This window comes from Canis lupus, chromosome 11 (assembly GCF_011100685.1).
Source record: "Canis lupus familiaris isolate Mischka breed German Shepherd chromosome 11, alternate assembly UU_Cfam_GSD_1.0, whole genome shotgun sequence".
Taxonomy (NCBI): Eukaryota; Metazoa; Chordata; class Mammalia; order Carnivora; family Canidae; genus Canis; species Canis lupus.
In genome coordinates, this window is record NC_049232.1 from 7,722,914 (window position 1) to 7,728,349 (window position 5,436).

General features: G+C 54.9%; 1 long non-coding RNA gene across 1 annotated transcript; it reads left to right on the forward strand.

The window, feature by feature from the left end:
* Positions 1-526: 526 nt before the first annotated feature.
* Positions 527-5,131, forward strand: LOC111097917. The gene is made up of 4 exons (XR_005366551.1): positions 527-1,012; positions 1,722-1,862; positions 2,053-2,174; positions 4,661-5,131. It is a non-coding gene; the product is annotated as an uncharacterized LOC111097917 (long non-coding RNA).
* Positions 5,132-5,436: the final 305 nt, after the last annotated feature.

The window sequence follows — 5,436 nt, forward strand, 5'->3', positions numbered from 1 at the left end:
GCTTGGGTTATAAAAATGCCTAAGGGACGGAAAAATTTTTCTTACCTCTTTTCTGCCCACTCCTACTGCATCCCCCAAACAAGAGACCCCTTTCAGCTATGGATGAAGCTCTTCGATGGCCATAAAGCTGATTTATCAATGCTCTTTTTTCTTCCAATGGCAGGCTACCTAAATCAGTCTAAAAAATCATATTTATTTGCTTTAAATTTTTTTAAATCCAAGGTGTATAGAATTCAACTGTCCAAACTTTGTGATCTCTTCAGGTTATTTTAGGATAACCTTTTGTGGACATGTCCACACAGAGACTGTAAGGTTTGTTAGGCGAATGAAGGAGACCCCAAGGCAAAATGATCCGTAGGAGGAGCTTTATTACCAGCACCCTCCGGTGAGGTGCTGCAACTCGGGAGAGGAGTCAAGGAAGTCGCCCAGGTTGGGGAGTGCGGGGGTTTTTAAGCCTTATTGGTTCCAGGGTCTGGATCCGGGTGGGGCCCTTGCGATGCGGGGTGGCCCCTGGCTAGAAAGTCCCAGATGGGAAGTTTTGGTTTCGCATCTAGGTTTCGATTTACTGGAGATGACGTGTGGTCACGGCTGCTTTGGCGGAAGATCAGCCATCTTGACCCAACTTGGGATGTCCGCCATTTTGGGTGCCCCCGTCTCTCAGCCTGACCAACATTCATTCCGACCTTTTGTTTTATGTAATAGCGTGAGGGGCCTCGACTCTATTCTGGCTACTTCCTGCTGACGGTTGGGCGTCGTCATAGGGGTGGTGGGAGGTGGGCAGGCGAGAGTAGGGCTGTAGGAAGAGTTGATTCACTGAAACTCGCGTCATCTCTCAAAGGCGTTCTGCAGATATCTAACAAGGCAGGGAGCAACCGAGATTAGGAACAGGATTAAGCACAGGGGTCCCGCTAGGGGGAGGAGGCAAGTTACCCCAGTGCGGGGGTCTGGACCCCATAGGTGGGAATCCTGGCGTCTGGACTGTATCCGGTCTCTGAGTTCAAGAATTCTGGAGGTGACTATGCCTGACTGGTTAACATAATAGCAACATTCTTCATTTAGGTAGAGGCAAGTGCCCCCTTTTTCTGCTGTTAGGAGGTCAAAGGCCCACCTGTTCTATAGGGTCACAGCTGCAAGGCTGGTAATCTGCGTTTGCAGGGCGCAAAGGGAATCAGCGATCCACTCCATGTCATCATTAGGTGCCAGAGAAAGCTTGTAATAAAAGTTTATTGAGGTTCCAAGGCCTGCCGCTCTGGTGTCAACACCTGTGGTCAGGCCTGCCCCAATAAGTAAGGGAATGAAGGCTGCCCATCTGTTTCCATGTGTAGGGAATAAGACGTGAGGTGAGAGTGGGAATAGATGGTAGTGGAAGGAGACAGTAAGATGAAGATGCAGTCTAGGGAGTCATTGGCAGTTAAGCATCAGTAGATTCCCTCAGGGCATGAAAGAAATACCCCAGGAGGGGTGCAGTAGGGGAGAGAGAAGGTGGCGGTGGAGGAGCTGATGGTGAGGATGTCCACAGTTGAAAGGTTAAGAATAGGTATGGGTCTTCCTATGGCTCTTGCGTGGACCTTCTGGTTAGTAATGGTAGTGTTGGGTAGGGGCCACGTTGTCAGAATGGGGATACCAATGATACTGGAAATGGTAGAGAAAGGGAAGCAGATCCAGCAGTCGTGGTCCTGAGATAGGTACCCAGGGCCGATGTCCCAGCTATTTTATTGCAGTTGGGATGGTGAGGATGACCGTATGCAGTCCTGACCAACGTGGCTGCAGGGATCCTGGCCACAAGTCGCTGAGGAGGACCTGAGCTCCAGGGAACAGGGTTTGAACGGGGACCTCCCTCTAGTCATGGTCGTCTGGAGCAGGTATGGTCACGTCAGCATGGGCTTTTACGAGGGCTCCCAGAAGAGTTAGCTAAGTAAGAAAGAAGGGGCAGAGGGGCGGCTGGAAGGTTGTGGGTTAGGAGAAATGGTCGGCTATACAGGAGATACTAAGAATTTCTGCAACCTAGTGAGTCATGCTGGAAATGAAGGCAGGTCCATTATCCAACTGCAGGGTTCGAGGCAGTCCAAATCTTGGGATGATGTGTTCGATGAGGACCGTGGCCACAATATCCACCATCTCTCGGGCTGTGAGATATGCCTCAATCTACCCACTGCACCTGAGGTGACCACTACGTAAGCTGCGTGTCTTCGGCCATCTGGGGTGGGGAGGGAGCTCCCATCCACAAAAAGGACATGGTCAGGACTAGACAGCGCTGATCAGAGAGTCCTGGGAGGGAGGGGGTTAGTTCTTCTAGGAGTTGTGGGCAGGAATGAGAGGGCTCAGGGGTGGACAAGGGTACTGGCATCAGGGTCACTGGGTTTAGGCAAGGAGAAGGAGAGAGACAGACCAGAGGATTTTCAATAAATAGTAGGTGATAGAGCTGGAGGCGTGAGGAGGTGAGTTGAGCCAGGGATCAGTGACTAACCAGATCTGAGAGTCGATGGGGAGAGTAGACTGAGACCTTCCCAGGGTGAGCTTAAGGGCCTCCTTAGTAAGAGAGGCAGCTGCTGCCAGTGCTCTGAGGCATGGCTGCCATCCCTGAGCAGTGGTGTTGAGGGAGAGGGTGAGAGGCGGATGGTAGCTTGCAGTTTGTGGAGGATGTCCCCTCCTAGTAGGGACACACAAGAGGGAGCGACTAAGAAGGAGTGTGAGAAGGAAAACCCCTCCAGGCTGCACGTAAGGGAAGGAGTTACCCTGGGTGGAGAGGAGGTCCCATCGATCCCCATGGCAGTGACCAGTGAGGGTCGGGTTGGTCCCGAGTAGGATGGCAGAACTGAGTAGGTAGCCCCCGTGTCCAGCAGAAAGAAGATGGACTTACCTGCTACCTGGAGTGTGACCCTGGGCTCGACCTGGGTGAGAGGGGTGGCCGAGTCTGGGCTCTGTCACTCATCCTCCAATCCAAGCAACCGGAGGACAGAACTTACCGTCTCAGAGTTTCCCCCGCGTAGAGGTGCCGAGGATCCCCCGAGGCTTGGGCAGTCTGATTTCCAGTGTCCCATCAGTCAGCACTGAGGGCAGGGTGGGGTTGGCTCCTTTGGATTAGGACACTGACGAGCCCAGTGTCCCTCGGCCCCGCATTTGAAGCAGGCCCCCGCAGGGGTATGGTTAGTTCCTCCCTTTTGTTGGCTCTCGGAGCCGGCCGGCCACCGGGCTGCCACCAGGGCCTGGGTCTGCAACTGAACCTTTTGCTGGAGCCTGGCCTGTCGTTAAGTTCACCACCTCCTCTTGGGAGTCAAAGACTTTAAAGGCCATTTTCACTAGGTCAGAGATGGGGGTCTGTGGTCCCTCCTTGACCTTTTTTAGTTTCTTTCGAATGTCTGGCGCCGATTGGGAGATAAGATGGCGCCAGGACGGTCGCCCCTGCCGGTGAAGCCGGATAGAGGTGAGTGTACTGAGTTAGTGCCTCGGTTAACCGGCTGAGGAACATGGCCGGGTTCTCGTCAGGGGTCTGGATAATTTCTCTGATTTTGTCATAATTGACCGCCTTGTTGGAGGCTGCCCGCATGCCGGCAATGAGGCACTGGACCATGCGGTTGCAACGCCGGCGGCCAGCTTGGCCATTCTGATGGTCCCATCCGGGCTCTACAGCTGGGACCACCTGAGCACCCACACATGGCGGCGTCAGTGAGGTGGACCTGATCAGCATGTTCTCAGGCAGAAGCCTGAATGCGTTCCCTCTCTTCAGTAGTGAGGATGGTGGTTTGGACGACGTGGAGGTTGTGCCAGGTAAGGTCGTAGGCCTGACCTAGGTATTGGAACTCTGATAAAGTTGTCTGGGTTGGCGGAGAAGAAACCCAGATGCTTCTCTATTTGGGAAAGGTCTTGGAGGGAGAAAGGTGCGTGGACCCTGACAATCCCTTCTGCCCCTGTGACCTCCCGTAGGGGACAGACTAAGTCCAGAGAGGGGTTATGAGACCAGGTGCAGGGGGAGATAGGAGGGGATGGAAGCGGGTCCCCTTGAGGGGTAGGTTCCGCTGCAGCCTTCAGTTGGGGGATTGCAGGTGCGGTAGGGGTGAACACGATAGGGGATGGATCGGGGTTTTCCTGTGGAATGAGGGGTACAGGAGGCCGGGGCACAGGAGCGTGATAGGGTGGAGGAGGAGGCAGGAGAGGGGCCCTCATTGGGGGGCTAGATAAGTTTTTGGGAGGCTCAGAAAGGGAAGAGAGAGCAGAGGGGTCGGGATCCTTGGGAGATGTAGACAGGAGGGTGGGGGGAGGAGATTGGGCAAGGAGAACCTGAGACATAGAGCAGCGAGAGCATAGTGAAGGGCGAGAACGTAGGGTCCAAAAGGTCTGGACGTAGGGAACCTCAGACCATTTGCCTTGGCATCTGCAGGGATTGTCAAGATCCATAAGGATCTGGTAATCAAAGGTGCCTTCGGGGCCGTTGAGATTGATCGCCTAGGCGATATTGGGGCCAGGCCACCATACAGTAATGAATGAGATGGCACCTTTTCAGGTCCTGGGAAAGGCCCAGAGGTTTTTAAATTGGCCAGTAAAACAGTTTTTACCCAACAGAGTAAAAACAACGGAGTTTTGGGGTCAAATTTGGATTGGGCAGTTCCCATGATTCCCGCCGGGTAGCCCAGAGACTGAAAACAGGCGTCCCCGTTTGCAGCTTAGGGTCATGGACAGAAACGGAGGTCACCGTGAGGATGAGGACATCTCCTGATCCCCAGGGACCTGCGGAGAGCCACCCGGTGGCCCGGCAGAGGTGCCCTGGCGCGGCCGAGGCTTCAGGCAGGACCACCCGGACGGAGGCAGGGAATCAGGGAACTTACCCGGTGTTTCCAGGCGCTGGGTTCAGGTCCTGGTGATGAGAGGAGAGAGGCTCCCCACCAGCGTGGGGCCTCGATCCCCTCCCCAGGTTTCAGCTGAGGCCCTGGTGGCGAGAGGAGAGAGGCCCCCTCCTGGAGCGAGGCCTTAATCTCCTCCCGGGTTTCGGCACCAAATGGACAGTTTTTTAGGGGAATGAAGGAGACCCCAAGGCAAAATGACCTGTAGGATGAGCTTTATTGCCAGCATCCTCGGGTGAGATTCCGCTACTCGACAGAGGAGAGTCAGGGAAGTCGGGCCCGGGTTGGGGAGTGTGGGGGTGAGGTGGGGTGAGGTGGGGTGGGGTGGGGTGGGGGTTAAGCCTCATTGGTTCCAGGTCTGGATCCGGGTGGGGCCCTTGCCAAATTAGGCAAGGGAGCACCGTGTCCCTGGGTGATTGGCTGGGGGTGGGGAAAGTCCAGATGATTGGGGGTGGGGGTGGGGGGTGGGGGGTGGTCCCTGGCTGTAAAGTCCCGGATGGAAAGTTTGGGGTTTCCCGTCTAGGTTTCGATTTACTCGATGACGTGGCGGTCACGGCTCCTTTGGCGGGAAGATCAGCCATCTTGACCCAATTTGAGA